This window comes from Acinonyx jubatus, chromosome A1, assembly GCF_027475565.1.
Source record: "Acinonyx jubatus isolate Ajub_Pintada_27869175 chromosome A1, VMU_Ajub_asm_v1.0, whole genome shotgun sequence".
Taxonomy (NCBI): Eukaryota; Metazoa; Chordata; class Mammalia; order Carnivora; family Felidae; genus Acinonyx; species Acinonyx jubatus.
In genome coordinates, this window is record NC_069380.1 from 16,669,684 (window position 1) to 16,691,746 (window position 22,063).

Consider the following 22,063-nt stretch of genomic DNA (forward strand, 5'->3'; position numbering starts at 1 on the left):
ACATAGGGATTAGAGTAGTGGTTAGAAGCTCATCATTGGAAAAATTAAATAAGATGATTGTAAAACCAGTATCCGGTATATTAAGCCAGTATATAGGAATGAGCATGCAGGAAATATTAGCTTGTTATTATGATTGACAATAATAGTGTGCTGATTGCCAAGGACAAACAGAAAAGAACAGTCTTAGAATATCTTTCATTTCTTACAATTATTATGTAACTCAGACAATATCCCCAGCATAATTTTTTCTGGCTCCAGTTTCCAGATTTGTTATGGTTTTCAAGTCTCCAGGTGTCCATGTGTCTTAAACAAAGACATTTCTGGTAGACATGCTTGTAAAATAGAAGTGTCTCACTGTGAATTACAAAAATGTAATAACCTACACCTTTTTACAGCTGGGCACAAGTTCCTGAGGCTATGGAGTATGCACTGCACAGAGATGAATAGAAATAAAGCCAACATTCTTAAAATTATATCACTAAAAACATTAACAGCCTCCGGCAAAGGAACACATGGAGATTTATAATGCATCTAAGAAATAGAGTGAATTGGAGACATTAAGAGTAATAATAATAAAAGTATGAGTACCACAGACCAACTCAGCAAATATTCATGTATCTGATGCAGGGGAACCACTTAGAAACTGATGAGACTACATAGCAGGATGTATTTGGGTGGAGTAAGAAATATTTTTGCAATTATTTTTATGATGGTGATATAGGACAAAATTATGATTTTTCAACCATGGTTTTTCCTTAGCAGTATAACCTTAAAAAAATTATGTACAAATTTACATAAAGCTCCGCTATATGACGGGTGAGCGTACAAGACTACTGTAGATTCTTTTTTGCTTATATTTCAACTTCCCAGTAACCCGTCCTCCGTGTATCTCCCAGATTAAATCGGATTACTTTCTTCCCCTACTCAGAACTGTCCAATAGGCTTGTTATACACATGAGAGTAAAAACTGGACGACTTACTGTGGCCTTCAGAGCCCCATGAGATCTGGTCTCTGCCAACCTTTTTAACTTCATCTCACTGCATCTACCCAGGATCTGCAAGCTATGGGCACTTTCACTTAGCTCTGCTATCATTGCCAGTTCCAAAATGGGTTCAGGATTTTGTATTGGTTCGGGGCGCCTGGGTGGCTCAGTCGGTTAAGCGGCCAACTTCGGCCCAGGTCATGATCTCGTGGTCCATGAGTTCGAGCCCCACGTCAGGCTCTCTGCTGACAGCTCAGAGCCTGGAGTCTGTTTCAGATTCTGTGTCTCCCTCTCTCTGACCCTCCCCTGTTCATGCTCTGTCTCTCCCTGTCTCAAAAATAAATAAAACGTTAAAAAAATTAAAAAAAAAGAAAAAAATAGGATCTTGTATTGGTTCTTTCCTCTTCCAGAAGCATCCTTCTACCTATTTTGTATGCATGTGGGGTATCCCTGCAAGTGCATTCTTTCCTAAATGTTACCTCCTCAGAGAAGCCTTTCTCAACCACCGAAATAAGGTAGTCACCAGTCATATTCAACACAGTACCCTATGTTAACTTATGGGACTTACCACTGGAGTCTTTTCATGTTTTTATTTGTTTGCATTATGTATTCCTCTACTAGAATGTGTATTTCATGAGAATAGGAACCTTATCTCATTTTTTCACTGGCCCTCCTCGCTTTGATCTTCTTACCTCTAAATTCTGCCAGATTCTTTCAAGCACTCTGAAGTACTTGATAGATGCACACCTCTTTCGAATTCTTCCACATTCTCAGAAAGAGGCCTCTTAGCCCTCTACGTTGAGAAATGCTAAGTTTATTTGTTGAGAGGAATTAGCTTCCACGTTAAGGCACAGCATCCCACAGCCATGTATGCCTATTCCGGCTCTTCTATATGAAAACAGTTTCTGTTATGTAAACACAAGTTTTCAACCCTCTCCGTAGACAAAGACTGTGATCACTGTCAGTAGTCTCATCTTCACACATTAAGGATAATGAGAAATTGATTTGCTCCCAGCAGATCAGCTTGTTCCTTTAGCTTTACTGAGATAGCAAGATGTAGAAGGAAACCAGATGGCTGTGACTAGGGCGAGGGATGGCTCTGGAAAATAAGGAAAAATCAATGCAAATTCTGTGAAAAATACCGAATATTTGCAGATGATTTTTTTTTTACTCCCGACTCATTACATAAATTTTCAAGACATACACGATAGCTCTGCTATTGGCATATTTTAAAAAACCATCCTAAACACATACTGGGACTTTATACTGAGAATAGTACAAGGTACTTTACTGACTACGATATATTTATATTTTTCAACATTCCTGTAATGTATAAGGGGAATTACAATCATGAAAACATAAATTTTTAGTCCCTGTTGGCCTTCTTTTTAGCCCCAGAACCTCAGGTAACTCATTGTCTCTTTACTTCATTTTTTTCATCTATAAAATAGATTAATAGCTCTGCTTTATGAATTCTGTCAGTTGTAGGTTAACCAAAATAAATATCTAGCTATAACCCAGGACTGGGCTTACAGCAGATGCTCAGAAAATACTGAAGGACACCTGCTGTTTAGATGAAGAAGTAGAGACATAAAACATTGAAGTCACAGTGTAATGATAGATTTTTCGATTTCTTCATTTCTAGTTCATGAGCACATCCATCTCAACTTTTTTATGTGACTGTTATGTTATTGGTGTCTTTACAACAATTGAGTCCCCATCCAACCTAAGGAATATAACACTAAACTATTTTTTGAACAAATTGTTTGTCTATATGCTGGATCCTGTAAACCGGGATCACTTTCGTTTCATTAATTATATTTGCCTTTGTATTCTTTCTATCAAAAAGAATTCTCTCCACGTGTATCCTTGATCCCATAAACACATGCCCTCTCCAGATCTACTGAGAGCTGAACCTTTTTGTCTTGCTTCTTTAAACCGTCCTTCTTTACTTGGTCCCTTCCATCATCATTCAAACACGCTACAAAATGTCCCTTCCTTAAGCAAATTTCACAAGCCCATATACCTTTGTAGTTATTTCCAAATCTCTCCACCCCTCTTCACGGAGAACTTTTTGAATCGGCTGCACACTGTGTTCTTTTCTCTTCCTTTTCCCACATCGAGCTTGTTTTTTGATGGTCTCTGATACGAATCCTGATCCCGCCATTATACTTAAACATCCCTGATTAGCTTCACCGATGACCTTCATCATGCTCTTCAGCAAGCCACTTACAAATCCTTTTCTGATCTCTTTTTTTTTAATGCTTATTTATTTATTGTGTGTGTGTGAGAGAGAGAGAGAGAACGTGCCTGTGGGTGCGTGAGTAGGAGAGGGACAAAAACAGAGGGAGACTGGCCAGTCTCCGCATGGCCAGTGCAAAGCCTGACTCAGGGCTCAAACTCACAAATCTTGAGATCATAACCTGAGCCCAAATCAAGAGTTGGACACTTAACTGACTGAGCCACCCAGGCGCCCCTCCCTTCTCGACTTCTTAGCAACATTTGACATGTTTGCCAATATTTTCCTGCCTTCTCTTGACTTCTTTGGTCATTCTCCCATTACTTCTCTGAATACCTCTGCTCAGTAACTCAAGTTAGCTTCCTTTCTTCTCTCTGATCTCCAAATGTAAGAAGTTTCATTGCCTTGTTCCAAGTCTGCTTGTCTCAGGTCTTCACTCTTGGCCTAACTGCACTTATCCACCTCCATGACTTTAATACTACTCATGCTGACTTTCAAATTAAGATCTCCAACAGTGACCTGTTTTCAGAGCTCTAACCTCATGTAATTAATTCACTGTGTTATACCTTCATTTAAATGACTTACGTGTATCTCAAACTTGACATATTTAGAAGTAAGCTTTTTTTTTTATTCTTTGTAAATTACCTCACTATCTAGGTTCATTTTTGATTCTTACACTTCCACAAATCTAACTATTGTGCTAAAAGAGTGTGACTTCATAGTGTGGCAGCAAAAAACTAAACTCTACTCTTTTCTCTCTGGTGCCTGATCAAATCTGGCATTTCTTCCACACCCTTTGGTTGACTTCTCAGGTGGATCACATGGCTATTTAGGCCACTTTTGCTTAATAAATCTCTCCTAATCACTTAATCTCATAAAAGTCTCACTTTAGCAACTGTACATCGAGTCTAATGAAATAGTCAAACTAGATATTTTATCGAGATTAAATTTCCCCTTCCTTCTCATCAGATTTTATTTCAGTTGGAAGCTGGAAGCTGCATTGGGAAGAGGCATATGGTAAGCTTTTCTCTTTTCCCTTTACACGTAGGTCTTCTGTCTCCCATCCCAGGCTGCCTTCTGGGTCTTTTGGGTTTAGAGGTTGAAATTATCTACTGGTAAGGGGCAGAAGAGATTGTTTTTGACTGGTACTCTCATCATACAGCTCTAATGCTTTCTGGAATTTCAGGTATACAAAAATCAGTGTTCTTAACAAAATCTTCAGATACAACACCGTTTTTTATGTGTGAGTATACCAATAGAAGCTTAAAAATTTTTGCAACATACATAGAAAAAAAGTTAAATATTACTCCCCAGAAATTGCCAATATCATCCCTATTCATGTACATAAAGGACAGAAAGCAAAGCATATGTTCTTGTTTACTTACTCAGTGTGCATTACTCTTGCATTCCATTCTAAAAGAAGCCAGCATTCAGAAACCCAACCATCGTCTAGACGAGTGACATTTTTTGTATTACTAGGAGCATAAGGTTTTCACAAACTCCAGAATACACTTGGAAAATTACTAACCCAGATATTTCCACCGTTGTTGGACATGTTATTTAAGTTGATAACGAAAGATATCAAGTATCATGATGACACCCCTGTTAAGTGGAAGCATTTGAGGGCCAGATAATAAACGGGGTCCTGGGACACCTGGCTGGCTCAGGCAGTAGAGCATGCAACTCTTGATCTCAGGGTTGAAAGCTTGAGCCCTATGTTGGGTGTAGGGATTACTTAAAATAAAAAAAAATCTTTTTAAAAAATAAAAAAATAAGTGGAATCCTGAGTCTACTCAGTCGGAAAAGCCACTCTACCTAGAATAACACCTTCATTAGGGCTTTGGCCTGTGTTTTAAGAACAATCACACTTGGGGTGGAGGGGGTGCCTGAGTGGCTCAGGCGGTGAAGCATCCAACCCTTGGTTTTGGCTCAGGTCATGATCTCACGGTTTCATGGGATCGAGCCCTGCGTCAGGGTCTGCAATGGCAGTGCGGAGCCTTCTTGGGATTCTCTCTCTCTCCCTCTCTCTCTGCCCCTCCCCCCACTTGCACTGTCTTTGTCTTTCTCAAAATAAATAAGTAAACTTAAAAACAATAAAATAAGGGGCACCTGGGTGGCTCCGTCGGTTGAGCGACCGACTTCGGCTCAGGTCATGATCTCACGGTTTGTGAGTTCAAGCCCCGCGTCGGGCTCTGTGCTGACAGCTCAGAGCCTGGAGCCTGCTTCTGATTCTGTGTCTCCCCCTCTCTCTGTCCCTCCCCCACTCACGCTCTGTCTCTCTCTGTCTCAGAAATAAACATTAAAAAAATTTTAAAAATAAAATAAAATAAAAAGAACTATCACTTTGGGGAAGGTCAAACTAAAACTTCTGAAAATAAATCACTATTCCCTCCACCTTAGCCAAGATATCACTATTAGTTTGTAACCTCATGAAGATCCTGGGTGTTATTTGAAACCAGTTCCCATGCAGAGGGCACGAAGAGACTCAAGAAAGATGCCAGTCATTCCAGACTGGTAAGTAGCGGTTTTAATAAGCAAGGGAATTTACCTGTGAGGATTGTCTTGGGCAGCTGCAAGATAAGTAGATCTCTACACTAGCCAGATGGTTTCAACACCACATCACTCACATCTCAACACTCACATCACTATCACTGCTGTCTTTGGTGCAGCTTTTGGGAATAAGTAAGTCAAGCAGAATGCACCTTCCAAGGACAGGAAAGGTGGTGAGGAACCTCCAGTTGCCAGGTCCAACTTGCTGGTCAACTAGTGGTCAAGTTCTCTCAGTGACCTCTCCCAATAACACATTCAAGGAAAGTTAGTGGAGATTAGCGTTACCCTTAAAGATCTAAAGTTTGCAAGGAGGAAGATCCCTTGCATATCTTCATTTAATCTGCCAGCCTGGCCCCTAAAGAAACCAAGCGGGTCCCTGAGAGTGATTGTAAGATTAACACAAGCTCAACCAAGAAGCAGCCTTGATTAAAGCTGCCAAATTGTGTGGTCTCAGGTAGGTCATGAGACTATCCTAATGAGAGATCTGATATAATATTCTGATATGAAGAGTATACTACAACAGATTACTTAGAATGGCAGACACATGGCATGTAGCTCCTGATTTGGTAAATGTGTCCTTTTCTATCCCCATCAGGAAAGAGAAACACTTTGCTTTATGAAACTGATAGCAATATTTATTTGCTTTATATATGTTAACTGTGTTGTCCTCTGTCATAACACAGTCTAAAGGGAATTTGGTGGTCTGGACAAGCCCAAAGAACATTGGGCTTGATGCACTGCATCAATGACATCTTGATAGAGAAGCAAAAGCATAATTGGAGGCCTTAATAAGACACATGTACTCCAAAGAGTGAGAAATAAACTCCATGAATATTCCAGAACCTGCCATTTGGTAAAGCTTTTGGGTGTCCAGTGGTCAGGGGCAATCCCAGAAAATATGTTCTGGGATTATGTTAATCACAAAGTAAAAGACATATTGTTGCACCTCGTATCTTTTATTGAATATCCCACCCTACCCACCCCCGCCCCCCCCCAAAAAAAAAGAAAGAAAAAGAGAAGCAAGACCAATAATGCTAAATCTGTTTGGGTTTCATGGGTTTTGGAAGTTACACGTTCTATGATAGGAATATGGGCTTATTCCAGCCCATATACCAGGAGCATGAAAGACTATTAGCTTTGAGTGGGACCTAGAACAAGAAATGGCCCAGAAGCAGGTCCAAGCTGTGATACAAGCTGTCTGTCTCTATCTCTGACCATACAAACCATAGTCCCTCTAACATTATAAAGGTTATATTGGAGGAAACATGCAGTATGGAGTTATTTCAAGCCCTAGTAGAAGAATCATCACAAGATCCTTGATGTTCTGAAGCAAGGACATACCTTCTATAGCAGAAATGTATGCACTATTCAAGAAACAGATCCTGACATGCTATTAGGCTCTAGTATGGGTGTGACCCTTAACTAAGACGCAGCAGGTGACAATGTATCACATTTTGGACTGAGTTCTATCAGACCAATAAATCATAAAGTTGGGCACACCTGGCAGTAGTCCATCATAAGATGGAAATGGCACATATGTGATCGAATCCAAGCCGCATCAGAGTACATGACTAAGATATATGAGTAGGTAGCCCAGACCCACATATCACCGACCATAGTTAGACAAGCTCACCCTAATTTTTCCTTGAAGATAAATAATCATGCCAAGCTTGATTTACAACGAATGAGCTTGGTATGTAGACACAGCTGAAAATGGATAGTGACTGGACTGCACTACAATTACACGTAGGGGTGGCTTTGAACGAGAGTAGTGACGGAAAATCTTCCCAGTGGATGGGACTTCAAGTAAAGCATCTAGTCCATTTTGTTTTGATCACATTGGGTGGAGACAGAAGTGGCCTGAGGTGATAATCTATGCAGACTCATGGACAGTGACAGCGGGTCAGAGACCTAAAAGGAAAATGACTGGAGAATGAGAGACAAGAAGATCTGAAGTAGAGGCATCCGTTCAGATTAACAGAAGTGGGCATCAACTGTGAATATTTTTCTATCACATGTTAATGTCTACCACAAAGCATCTACCATTATAGAGGCACTAAACCACCAAATAGACAAAGTGCTTTTGTAAGTTGACATCACTCGGCCTTCATCATCAGCCACACTAAAATGGGTATAAAGGACACACGATTGAAGTGGTCTTGATGAGAGTTGGAGGCTATACATAGGCCAAGCAGAATAGATTTCCTAAGCCTATTCTAGTTATTCTTGCCTCTGAACGTGCAATATACCAGTGATAGACCACTGGTCCTCAAGAGACCAACCAGTTACTTAATGACAAGCTGACTACATTACATCCCTTCCAGACTAGAAGGGCCATTGGTTCATTCAAGCAAGAAGGGAAAATATATTCCAAGTATGATTATAGAAAGCAAACATAACTACCCAGAGTCTTATTCAGTGCCTGATACATTGGCATAAAAGCTGACTCATTAGAGCATCTAACCAGAGGACCTACTTCACTGTGAAGAGGGTATGAGAATGATATTATATACAACACCAGCATGTTAAGAAGATTCCAGACTGTTAGCATAGGAATGGCTTGCTAAAATATAGATGAAGTTACAGCTTGGAGAGACCATATGGAAAATATTTAGGTGTTATACTCCAGGCTGCAGTATAATCATGAATCAGTAACCTCTGTAAGGCACTATGCCCCCATTAAGAAGAACACATGAATGTAGGAACCAATGATGAATGTAATAGTGGCCTTTTATCCACTTCTCATCATGACCCAAGAGACATTGGGTTTTCTATTTTTCCAACACTGGACTTTGCAGGGTTAGAGGTCTTGCTCCCCAAAAGTGGTAGGAAGTACTCAGCTGAGACTATACTGTAGGCCCTGGTCATTTTGATCTTCTTGGGTCTAGGAAACAGTAGACTAGAATAACAGTCACCATCTGGCAGGGATAATTGATGCTGATCAGCAAGACTACTGTCACAAAACAGAAGGGAGCAACGTGTATAGAATTTCAGTGGTTCTTTGGTAATCCCGTGCCTACATGTGACTTTCAATGGACAAATGCAACTATACTGACCTGAGAGTGGTGTGGTTACCAGTATATTAGCCTCTTGAGAAAGAAAGCTTGGGTCATACCACTGGATAAGCCATCAAGGCCTATAAAGGACATGGTTTAAGATAACAAAAGGATAGGGAGGAAGGAGATAATAAGTACCAGTTGTAAGCAACCAGACTAACTAAAGCAGTAGGGACTACTGTTAATCCCACAAACTTCCCTCTTTCAAGTATTTCTTAAGAAAGAGAAGCTGACAGAAACCATGGGAGAGTTGTTTCCACATATGGAGAAGTAGATCTGCATAGTGCAAGGAGTAAACTGTAAATGCAGCCATGTAAATGCACACCTCAGATCTTTATTCAAGAGGGAACCTACCAGAAGGAGTGCATTTAACTAACCATCTTCAGCTGCAGTGCCTTTGAGATCCATCATAGCATTTGAGCAGGGGCTATGGTCTTCCTGGGAAGCTCTTAGACAATGATACAGCAAAGGAGGTTCTAGAGTTTAGCCTTTCTGCCCCAGGCAGGTAGAGAATCTTTTCATCTGGGTTCCCACTGGATTAGTTGAGACTTTCTCAGAGCTACACTGCAGTGTGAGGTCCTCTCTACCCTGTCCTTCCTCCTGCTCCCTTATTTTCACAGGTGTTCAACTTGCATTGCCTTCCGAAGGCTTTCATTGCCAACTTCTGCTTCCTCTTCCCATTGTCTTACACAGTGATTAACCCTAATAAATCTCTTGAACTTGCAACTCTGTCCTGGTATCTGACGCCTGGAATACCTGACCAGATATAGATGTGGTTCCTTCTTAGAAACAGACTTGTTGAACAGTGATAGCTAAATAGAGTAATACTGGACACCACTATGTTTTTTAAGGGATGGGCACATAATCATCCTTCTGATTTCAGATCTAAGAAAAATATTCAAACAGAAATCAAGTAATACTCTTTCTCTCTCTATGAGAGAGAGACAATCTCTATTACCTATGACAATCAAAGTAAAAATATTCACTTTATCTACTGGTAAAGAGTGTGTTGGAGAGTCCACTCCCTATACAAGTTTTAGTAAATAGATTATGTTACTTTCACCAATATATCACAACCAATTAGCACAGTGTTACAAAATAACCAGTGAACTTTTGAACTAATTGTTGAAAGAATAAAGCATACTATGAGACTTAAAAAATATTTTGTTACATAAGAGGTTGGAACTTTGCAAATAAAATGTCCAAATTCAGTGCGGAAAATATATAATATTTTTCAAAGTCTCTAATTATTATTTGTTTTAAATGGAAGAAAACTAAATCTATGAGACAACTTATGGATGAAATAGGAAGACAAGAACAGAATCAAAAGGGAATTGGATAACAGCTGGAAAAAAAGAAAAGGTGCTTGATGAGTAAATGAAATATCAATAAAAATTAAGACTGGAATAGATGAATTAAAACTCACAGTGGAAGCAGATTTTTAACATCAAAGGTGATGGGAAAATTCTATAAGCATCTCATAAGTGATGGGGAAGATTTTAGAAATAGAAAGGAAACAGGCCTTACTCTTCTCTTCCACAAAATTCAAAAAAAAATCATAAAAAGGATAACATCTAGTTGTTCTGTTTACTTTTTTAGGGAAAGATGCAGCAACCCAAACAACAGGAAAAATAAAAATAAAAGTTATAAGAATATAAAAAGAAACTATGGGGCCATTCTCGATCTAAGAGTTGAGGAAACAGATTCCACTCGTTGAATAGGAGAAGTAGTAAATACTTTGTGGTCATTCTTTAAAATCTAACCCAGAAGTTAAAAGTCTACTTATTCACTTAAAACACTGGCAGTCATTACCATATTTCAGTATGTTTCCTGGGAGCTAGTACATATGAATGTTGGCAGAATGAACCTCCAGTGTGATTTTTTTTTCTCAAACATGCCCTCAAAGCTTGCGTTTCAAGTGTAGAGAGCTAATAGTGTTGCTGCAGTCATTTACGTGTCCTGCCAACTGCTAAAACCATCACACTGGAATTGTTCCTGACAGTCATTGATTGGTAGGGGGTGGTATTTCAGAATGGCATTATGTTAGTCCACGGTTTTGGAGTCTGGGAAGTCGAAGATCACGGCCCTGACAGATTCTGTGTCTGTAGAGAGGCCGCTTCCGTGTCCATAGGTGGTCAACTTCTCAGCGTGTCCTCACATGGCAGAAGGTGCTAGAGAACTCTCCAAGGTCTCTTTTACGAGGACACGAATCCTGTTCATGAGGGCTTCTTCACGCTCATGACCTAATCATCTCCCAAAGGCCCCACCTTCAAATACCGTCACACTTATTAGGTTTCAACATATAAATTTGGAAGGGGACACAGACATTCAGTCTGTAGCAGGCGTACTCCACATGTGACATCTTGAAAAATGATTCATGAAAAAAAATCTACAGCTATTCTAGTATTTCACTTGCAGTTAGAATCTGAGCCCATCAGGCAGCAACATTTGTGGACTGTTTATAATAAAATGTTCTACTTAGGATGAAAGTATACAACTTTGCACAGTTGTTCATTCAAAAGTGCATGGCATACATGACAGGCCTCTTTATAAAGGCCATATTATGGTAACGATATTACTTATTAAGGCCATTGTATTATATTATTATTATTCCTTGGGACTGGTGCTACTTTTTTTATAACTAGCTAGCTGCTTAGTTATGAATCTCCCACAAATCATTGTTTGAGCTAGCAGTATCCTCTCCTGCAACATTAAAACAAAACACTTTTAATGTGTTAATGTGGTTATAAGTCTAGAGACTTTTTGAAAGTGGCAGGATGTGGCCTCTGGGAATTAAGCGGAGGACCAAACAAACATCTTCATAAAGTTTGACACATTTTCCCCAAATGCAAGCTGAGACCTGAATAGGGCAGTCCTATAGACGGTGACTTACATACCTGTAGCACATATAGACTTGGATCTTTGATTTTGGTGTAACTATCCAATCAGTGACTTCTCGAATCTTCCCAGGTGTATTCATTTGAGTTTTAGAGACAGCAATGAAGCCAAGTGATGATCTCCCTCCTTATTATTGATGGAAACCATGGTGCCTGGTCTTCTAAAGCAGTAGGACTAATCAAGGACTTTTCTTCCTGCACCTAAACATGAATGGATGCAATGAAAAGGGAAAAGTGACAGCTGGGAAGGACATGTCAGTTTGTCTTAGAGAAATACAGACCTTCCTCAAATTATAAAGAGTTATTATGTTCAGCCCAAATCGTATGCTAAGGAAAGAGAAAACGATGCTTAGAAACAGAGATAGTGATAGGCTGTGTGCTGAAAGCTCAGAGCCTGGAGCCTACTTCTGATTCGGTGTCTCCCTTTCTTTCTGCTTCTCCCCCATTCATGCTCTGTCTCTCCCCATCTCTCAAAAATAAATAAATGTTAAACTTTTTTTTTTGGAAACAGAGATAGTGACAAAGTAAGACAGAGTGAGCATGAGGGAGAGGGCAAGAGAAATATTCTATGTATAGAATGAATTCCTAGTCTGTTCTCCACATAGCCCAGGTATTTTTCCTACATTATGATTAATCTTCCAAAAATAATCCTGCAAATTAGGTATGATTGTATTCATTTTACAGATGAGTAAGCTGAATTGTTAGAGCTGACACCAAACCTTGAGCTATTTCTACTATAACTTGCCACCTTCCTAATTAAAGTGATTACTTTCTTCCTAACGAGTCCAATAGCTTCCTTACTCATCTACATTTATCCAGAATCTCCTATCTCTACTTAATTGTTTATGTCATGACTAGATTTATTTTACTAAAATCCTGCTTTCATCATGTCTAGTGAAGGGGTCCAGAGCAAGTCTCCCCAAAATACACCACTTTGGCATAAAGATTATTTTAAGCTAAAAGTAATCAAAATCAGCTTGTTCAAAGAAACTCCCCCTCAACTGCCTAAATTTACATCAGAAAGGGGGCCTGTACCAGGAAGACTGTTATTACCAGAGATTCCTTTTTACCTAAGGAACATTTCTGCATAACGGGGCAAATTCTGTTTTCCAAATATCTCCTCTTACCTTCTTGCAAATAACACCCCTCCCCTTTGTATCTCCAGATCCCCAACCTTTTCCTTAGCTCAGAAAGTCATGCAAGCTTCAGTTACTTGGATGCTCTTAACATTTTACAGGTCGCCTGCACATAGATAATTCAAGTTGTTTTTCTCCCGTTAATCTCTCTTAGGTCAATTTAGTTATTAGACCCACCAAAGAACTGAAAAGGGAAGAAAGGAAAATTTTCCTGCCCCTACACTGGGCTGAAACACTGAAATGGATGTCCAAATCCCAAAAGATAAAATAAAAACTCCCATATACGAACTTTCCACAGTCTGAACTCAGGTACTATGCTTTGACTACTTGCTGGAAATGAAAATCATTCCCTCTCTGCCCCCATAATTCACTTCTTAAAGAACTATAGGGGAGCAGAATTTGCCACCCCAAAGCATGCCTCTCTGGTATAAGGGATATTTTTGGCTGATTATTTTTAAGTAACTGCAAACACAAAACAAGCTCTGAAAACCAAGTCGAAGTTGCCTTCTTGAAGGAAACATTGACATGTGTAAGGGAAATCTCATTTGCAAGTGTGTGTTCCTGGCTGTACCAGAAAGAGGGGGATGACCACACATTTCCAGAAACTCTTATCAACAGAGAAGACAACTTCAATCTGCACAACAACCTTACCCTTTTAACGATGCTTTTTTTGTTGTTAACCTCCCATAACTGACTTCCCACCCCTAACGTCTTAATATGTCTTTCACTGAAGATGGTAATTAAGATGATAGCTTCAGACACTGGGGAAGATGCTCCGTTTTCTTAAGTCTCTCCCATGTATACAGTGTAGAGGCTGCTTTTAGGCAACCAGCTTGAGCAGTGGAAACCTGTGTAAGGTACAAGGGCCCACAGTGACCCACTGGCTGAATAGAAACAGGCCTATTAGGCAACCCACTTTGAAATACCCATAAGCCATACCTGAGCAAAGGATTACTTACACCCAGGCACAAGGTACCCAAAAGGAAAGTTCCAGACATTCTCATTCCTTCTCTCCCTCCCCCTTAACTACAGTCCCCCTACCAGAGACAGTCTTTCCTTTGCTGTCCTGTCTGCTGCTCCCTTACGGTGCAATCAATAAATGTCTGTCTCCTTTGTTCTGTCTTAGGTGAATTCTTTCACTGCCCAAGCCACCAGCCCCCATCTTATTAGGTCACCCCACATACAAAAGGTATACATGTTATTAAAATTTTGTTTATTTTTCTCCTGTTAACATGTCTTATATCAACTTCATTATTAAACAAGCCAAAGAACCTAGAAGAAAAGAAGGGAAGACTTTTTTGTCCCTACAGAACTTACTCAAGCCTCCTTTAGAGAGATTTCACTCCCCTAACCACTTGGGCTGTGAATGACATGAACACATCCACATTTGTGTCCACAATTGATGGAATCAGAGAAAAACACTGGACAAATCCCGGGCCTCTGAATTTTATTTCCTAGAAATTTGGACCTGGACCTGTCTCTTAAAAACCTGGACTATGAAGTGATGTATATCTGAGACTGGGGCCAAGGAACCAGTGTAAAAGAGAAGGTTCATGTTCAGAGACAGGAAGAAAAATCCTTCTGCTGAAAAAAAGTAGGAATGAAAGACCATGTAGAGAGACAGGAAGAGACTCCTTTGTTCTGCTCCTTAGGGCTTTTAAATGTCCTGTTCTAGTCCCTCCAGTCCATGCATTCTCAGTAGTGACCATATTGTGTCCAAGGGGATAATTGGTTATTGGGGAGAAGAGGGAGGGTGACCCCCCCCCCAAAAATCTTAGATTTTGAAATTTGGAATTTCTCTTCTGAAAAGAAAACCAACATTCTAACTTCAGTTGTAGAAGTTGATTAGTAGACAGTTGACACAATAATTAAATTTTTTATACAATTATAATTTTGTTTTCAAATAAAAACAGAAAAGATTAGTATACAAGAAAAGAAGCAGAGAAATAAATGATGGAGAAGAAAATAAATCCCTCCATTCCCTTTCTCCTCTTCTTTGTTAACAAAAATACTGATCCTCACATTGACCCTGTAAGCTATGTTATTATTATCTATTTAACAATGAAAAGATGAAACGCAAAGATATTAAGACACAAGAGGGTAAACAGCTAATGTCCTAATTATCGGAGCCAAGATTTAAATGTGTGACCAAGTGGTTCTAAATCCCATGTGTCCTTCCAACTAAAACACACCAGTTCCCAGAAACCTGTTCCCTACAAAAGAAATTTTCCTTATTTCACTCAAGCTTTATAACATCAATTCTCTATGAGACTTGAATTTATGGTAATGAATTCCCTCATATGCCTACATTTCCATTCTTTCTTATTTCATTCAGCCATAAGCAAAGTAATTTACGGTAAAGGCAAGAGTAACATTTACCCTTATGTTGTTTCAGGACAAAGTCATTTCTCTCAGGAAATATATAATATAGTACAGATATTAAATATGCTAAATGAATTCTTACTTGTGTTTAAGCACAAATGTAAGGTAAATTTTAAAGGGAAACAAGTGTCTTGACTATGTCAAGCACTTTTGTAACCCACCTCCCTCCAGAAAGGGAAGGTATTCCAACTCCACACGCATGGGGCCCCTTCTGTGCTCATCATAAGATGATTGTTCTGCTTCCCATGCAGCTTGTCTTAGAATCATGATAACATAATCAACAGTATAAAATACTGGAAATTCAGACTACTGCCACAAAATTCAATTTTTAAAAAATTTTTATTTTTGAGAGAGAGAGAGAGAGGGAGAGAGCGAGCAGGGGAGGCACAGAGAGAGAGGGAGACACAGCATCTGAAGCAGGATCCAGGCTCGGAGCTGTCAGCACAGAGCCTAATGCAGGGCTTGAACTCACAAACCTGGAGATCATGACCTGAGGCCAAGTTGGACGCTTAACCACCTGAGTCACCCAGGCGCCCCACACAAAATTCAATTATTAATTGACTCCAGCTTCTGTCTAAAAACCACATGAGGCAATACGTGCGAACATGGAACAATGCCTTTCTCTGGGGCACCATATTAAAAGAGTAGGTGACCCGTATCAGATCCTTATGGAGTGCTTCTTAAATAAAAAAGCAGGTTGTCTACCTCCTCCTAATTTCACTGAATCCTAGTCTGAAAATTAGGTTTGAGAATATGTTCCTTAACAAGACATCCAGGTGATACTGATACCTGTTCATCCACTTGAAGTTTTCCAGCATTTTCTTTTTACACATGTTAGCAGTTACAGAAAGCAATACATACAGATTACATCAGTTCTATAGAAATAGTATCGACTGAATAAAAATTTATCATGCAGCTTTACTTTGCAAACTATGGATTTAAGAAATGTCTCCTAAATGTGTATTTCAAAAATAGGTACAAAGTGGTAATTCGACTTGCCATCCATTATGTTACTCAATTATCTTTTGATGAGCAACCTTTTCCCTAGTTTCATTTCTAGGAAAGCAGTTTGTCTCCCTTAATAAAAGAAAATGCTTACTGTGAGGGGTCAACAGGAACTAAGTAACTCATTATCTAGATTATATAGTCAACTCTAATATACGAATCATCAAAATATGGGTCAATTACTACTCCAGGTATCGGAGATACAAACAATGTAAGACAAGGCCTCCATTAATGATACATCATAAACATATACAATCTACAAAAGAATTTGAGTTTCTTTTTCTTGCTTTGATTATGAAAAAGGCCATAAGTAAATTGCAGCCTTCCAGTTTCTGCTCTGACATGTGAAGAACTTAAAAACCTTCACTCCCATCTTTGCAATAAAAAAAAAATAATAAATAGGGGTGCCTGGGTGGCTCAGTCGGTTGAGTGTCTGACTTCGGCTCAGGTCATGATCTCGCGGTCTGTGAGTTCGAGCCTTGCGTCGGGCTCTGTGCTGACAGCTCAGAGCCTGGAGCCTGTTTCAGATTCTGTGTCTCCCTCTCTCTGACCCTCCCCCGTTCATGCTCTGTCTCTCTCTGTCTCAAAAATAAATAAACGTTAAAAAAAAAATTAAAAATAAATAAATAAATAAAGCTAAACAAACTGAAAGTCACCTAGTTTTTTGGACCCATCTGAGAACTCAGGTTGCAAGACAAATTGCCCCCCCCCCAGAAAGTTCTAGAGCGATAGACATCCGAAGAGTCTATCAAGAGTCATACATGAGATCTACTAATTCAAAAGCTGATGGAGCCACACAATGATGGATACACTTAACTGCTAATTTTGATGAATTTCTGGAAACTAGGTATAGACTAGCTTGACAGCAAGAAACTTCTGGAGGACACAGTCCTTGGGATCCCCTACATTTGTATGGGGTTTATGTTTAGCAATCTCACCAGATTTTCATGGCAAAGATCTACCCTCCGGAGGTCTCTGCCTATTTCTGAGGGAGAAGAAGGAAACCATTGTGAGATATACTCCTAGAAACTTCTCCATAACAAACATCTACTCTTTAGGGGAAAACACTTTGCCAGAGCCTTATTCTTGTTGACAGAAGAGAATTCTTGACACTTCAGCTCCCTCTAGCCTTTCTGTCTCACCCAAGTGAGTGGGATGATGCTAAAGTCAACAAAATTCAGGGTTCAAACAGATTAGGAGCATTAGAGCCAGGGAAAGAAGTAGGGATTGGAGACGCAGGCCCCCTAAAAGACTGGAATTTTCTTCAAGAGCTTTGCCTCTGCATTCACAACTTAGCTACCTGTCTGGAACAAGAGGCCTAGCTTTTGGCCTATCTTAGCTTTTGACGTGCCTTCCTCACTAAGCTCAATCATGTCTAGCTTTTGAGTTAAAGTGAAAAATACGTGACTTTTCCTTTCACACGAACACTTTGAGGTCATTGTAGGGTTATTCATCGGCCTAATGTCAATACTGTCATGTCTCAGGGAATAGAGAGGCCTGAGGAGAGGGAAAGAGATAAGGGAATGACTGGTTGGTGGAGTAGTCAGAACACATAGATTGATCGAGCAGGTTCACTGTCTTATGTAGGGGTGGTTTGTGGTGCCCCAAACAATTACAACAGTAATGTCAAAGATCAATGGTCACAGATCACCTTAAAAATATAATAATGAAGACGTTTGAAATATTGCAGTGAGGAATGTGACTTTTTCATTCTCTGGGATTTGAAAGTTGCAAAGGCGTTGTAAATTGTGATATGCCAAGGGTCACCCTGCCACAGCATAAAGAAAGATTTCCTGAGAGGGACCACATTTTAACCCTGATGGACCCTTCCCGTTTGCAAGCATATTTTTTAAGAAAGGTGCATAGAGCTTCTGTCACCTATAAAGTGAATATAGTTTCTAAGGTGAATAGAGCTTCCATCCTGTGTGACTGAGAAGTCACAAATAACATAGATCATTGTTGCACTTCAAGAGAAAGGTTCCAACAGAAAAGCTAGAACAAAATTCATACACTTTTGCAAGAATGAATGAGAGTAGAAGGAATGAAAACAAGAAGTATCTGGCACCCACCTTAAAGACTTTGTAGAGTAAGTGGGAGAGGAGGAGAAGGAGAAAACAGCATGCTCTGGGAAAATTTTAAGGATAATTGTTTTTTCTTAAGAAAAAAGAAATTTTAAGAACAAAAGGGCTCTGAGAACATTTACGGGCTGGGATCAGGGACTGGAAAAAAGTGAGATTGAAGGTGTACACAAAAAAAAGGCAGACGGAGCACTTAACGTTCATATTGTCTCGAAATGCTTTTTTGGAGGCAGCAACTTCTGATAGAAAATGCCAGAATGCTGTTTGGAGTGACAGTCATTTTTCTCAATCTGACTGATGGAAATAATTTCACAAGTAAATGTGAGCAGAAAAGAAGGAGGCAATCCAGGAAGAAGGGACAAAGAGAATCTTTGTCATGTCAGACTAGGATAACTAGTCCATCATTTAAAAAGCAGTGTGTATATTTTGAATCTCTAACTAATAGTAATTTTTAAGCCCAAGAATATTATCTAATACGTCATGGTTTTCATTCTAGAAAAATGTTGCAAACACATGTTCAATATATAATTTTCACATAATGTTTTTAAATTTTTTTTAATGTTTACTCATTTTTGAGAGAGAGAGAGAGTGAGACAGAGCATGAGCGGGGGAGGACCAGAGAGAGGGAGACACAGATTGGAAGCAGGCTCCAGGCTCTGAGCTGTCAGCACAGAGCCCGACGTGGGTTCGAACCACAAACCATGAGAACATGACCTGAGCCGAGGTTGACGCCTAACTGACTGAGCCACCCAGGAACCCCTAATTTTCACATGATTTTTAGAGTCCTGATTTTTTAGGGATCTGAAAGAGTAGAACTGTAAATATTTTCAATCAGTATATATGCTCTATCAAATACAATTATATTAACAAATAAAAAGTTAGTAGAATTTCTACATTTGACGTAATGATGAAAAGACCAAAGCTTCTGAGCATAAGCTTCTCTATCAAAACTTTTTTGTTCTCTCCACCCTTCCCTTTTATAAAACTTTCATAGCTCTTATTCTGGATGTATAGGAAGTGAGGTAGTGAGATTGCTCAAGTGCTTTTTTTGACAAGAACCTAAAATAAAGAGATTCTTGTTTTTGTTTCTATTTGTGTTTGAGCATAGAGGAGGTAGGGGTGGGTGTTTTAATAATACCAGCACAGAAACTGAACATAGCAGGTTTTCAAAGAGGGTGTATTGTATCAATGAAAGAATAAAGTGATTGAATATGAAAGATTAAGTCACACAATCATTTCCCTCCTTCTTTTTGTCCTGTTTTCTAAAAATTTTAACTTCTGGTTTTTTGTTTTTTTTTTTGGTTTTGGTTTTTTTTTTTTTTTTTTTGCATGAACCCTGCACAGTTGATACAAAGGGTACTCATGAAAACTGTACATTTTCCATCAAGTAATATAAATCTCTAAAGGATAACTGTCTCTGTTTAAAAATTCAAATTGGCCAGCTACGATAATGTCTACCCTTATACTATGTAATATATCTGTATTTATTTAATATCTGCCATATCCATCCTTTATTACCGACATCCTGTATTTATCCCCAGGCTCCCAAACTTCCATTTTGGATGAGAGAAGTCTAAATATATATTTACTATGGGACTATATCAGTTAGAACACTTAAAATGCTAGCTCCCAGCCCACTTGAACAAGGCAGGTGCTGGAATGGAAGGTGCACTGGGTCCAGTGGCAGCAGGGTCCCCAAATTTGCTCTGTTATAGATCCTCTCACTGGCTAGTCTCTTATCAATCTAGAATTATTCTTTTTAGAAAGCTCACAGATTACGGTTCAGATATTCAAAGGCAGTGAGTGCAAGACATATTTTTAGACAGGTTATCATATCTCAAATTTCAAATATATCTTTATTATTAAAAAACACATAATTTCCTAATTTAAAAAAAATCATTTACTCTAGACTACAGGAAGAGGTATTTGGCTTATAGTGAACAAGTGAACAAATAAGAATTTATTTACATGCCTTTGAAAATTGGGATTTTCTTTTGTTTTAAATTTTTTAATTTTTGACAGAAAGAGAGACAAAGTACAAGCGGGGGAGGGGCAGAAAGGGAGGGAGACACAGAATCTGAAGCAGGCTCCAGGCTCTGAGCTGTCAGTGCAGAGCCCAATGTGGGCTTGAACCCATGGGCCATGAGATCATGACCTGAACTGAAGTCAGATGCTTAACCGACTGAGCCACCCAGATGCCCCCAAAACTGGGATTTTCATCACATGTAACCATGTAAACACTAAACAAAAATGAATTGAATGTCCAATACGACATGCATGTGGCCTTGTCAAAACTACCTCAATGTTTAAAGTGCATATTAACTTCTCAACTTGTTTTACGGGTGCAAGAATAACCCTGACACCAAAACCTCACAAGTACTTTATAAGAAAAGAAATATCTAACCAATTTACTTTATGAACAAGAACTCAAATATCATCAACAAAATGTTAGAAAATTGAATTGCGCAAAATGTAAGCCCCATGACCAAGTAGAGGTTTTCCCTGTAATGAGAGACTGATTCAACATTAGAAAATTAGCATAATTCACCACATCAATAAAATAAAAGAAAAACCATATGATTGTCTCAATGGAGGCAGAAAAAGCAATATTCATTCAGGGAAAAAAAAAAATCTCCACAAACTAGAAAGAGAAGGAAACTTCAGCAATATAATTATTTTTAAATAGGAAGAGAAGGGAATGATCTCAATCTAATGAAATGTATTTGCAAAATTTGTATAACTGATATCAAAATCAATGGTGAAATATTGAATGTTTTTCCCCTAAAATTGGGAACAAGGTGAGAATGTTCAGCATCAGCACTTTTATTTACCATGTTATGGGATGCTTTGGCAAGTACAATTTAAAAATTTGTTAAAAGGGGGCACCTGGGTGACCCAGTGGGTTGAGCGACCAATTTCCTCTCTCTCTGCCCCTCCCCTCTCGTGCTCTGTGTCAAAAATGAAGAAATGTTAAAAAAAAAATTAGAAAAAAAGAAAAACACAAGAAAAAAGAAAAAAATGAACGAAAGAAAGAAAAAAAGGCATACAAATCATAAAGGAAGAAGTAAAACTAGGTTTATTTATAAAGAACATGGTGTTTATAAAAACTCCCAAGGAATTTACAAAAATACATCATACAAGATCTAATAAGTAAATTTAGCTAAATCACAGTGTATGGGATCAATATTCAAAGACCAGCTGAATATTTATTTGCTGACAACAAACAACTGGACTTAAAATTTAAATAATAAAATAAATATTTCAAAATAATATCTGAGAATAAATGTAACAAAAATGTAAAGATCTCTATACAGAAAACTTAAAAATATTTTTGGGAGAAACTTTAAAATGCCTAAACAGGTGGAGAGGGACACTGTGTTCATGGATTGGAAGATTCAATATTAATAAGGTGCCATTCCTCCCCACATTCCTGTTAAGACTATACAACCCCAGTTAAGATTCCAGTGAGATATTTGTTGAAATTTCCAAGCTAATGTAAAAATTTACACTGACATCCACAACATCTGAACTAGCCAACACAATCTTGAAAAATAATTTAAAAAGCTGGAGTACTTACACCATCTGATTTTGGAATTAGTCTAAAGCTCCAGTAATAAAGGCAGTGTGGCACTTGACAAAGTGATAGACACAGAGCACAAAAGCACAGGACAGAGAGTCCATAAGTAGACCTACACATACACATTCAATTGGTCTTCAACCATGTCGCCAAGGTAATA

At 38.8% G+C, this 22,063-nt stretch overlaps 1 long non-coding RNA gene across 1 annotated transcript; it reads right to left on the reverse strand.

Annotated features, from left to right (window-relative positions):
* Window positions 1–1,382: 1,382 nt before the first annotated feature.
* On the reverse strand, window positions 1,383–22,063 carry LOC106973826 (uncharacterized). The gene is made up of 3 exons (XR_001430054.3): window positions 21,904–22,063; window positions 11,726–11,920; window positions 1,383–2,082 (listed from the first exon to the last, which is right to left on the reverse strand). It is a non-coding gene; the product is annotated as an uncharacterized LOC106973826 (long non-coding RNA).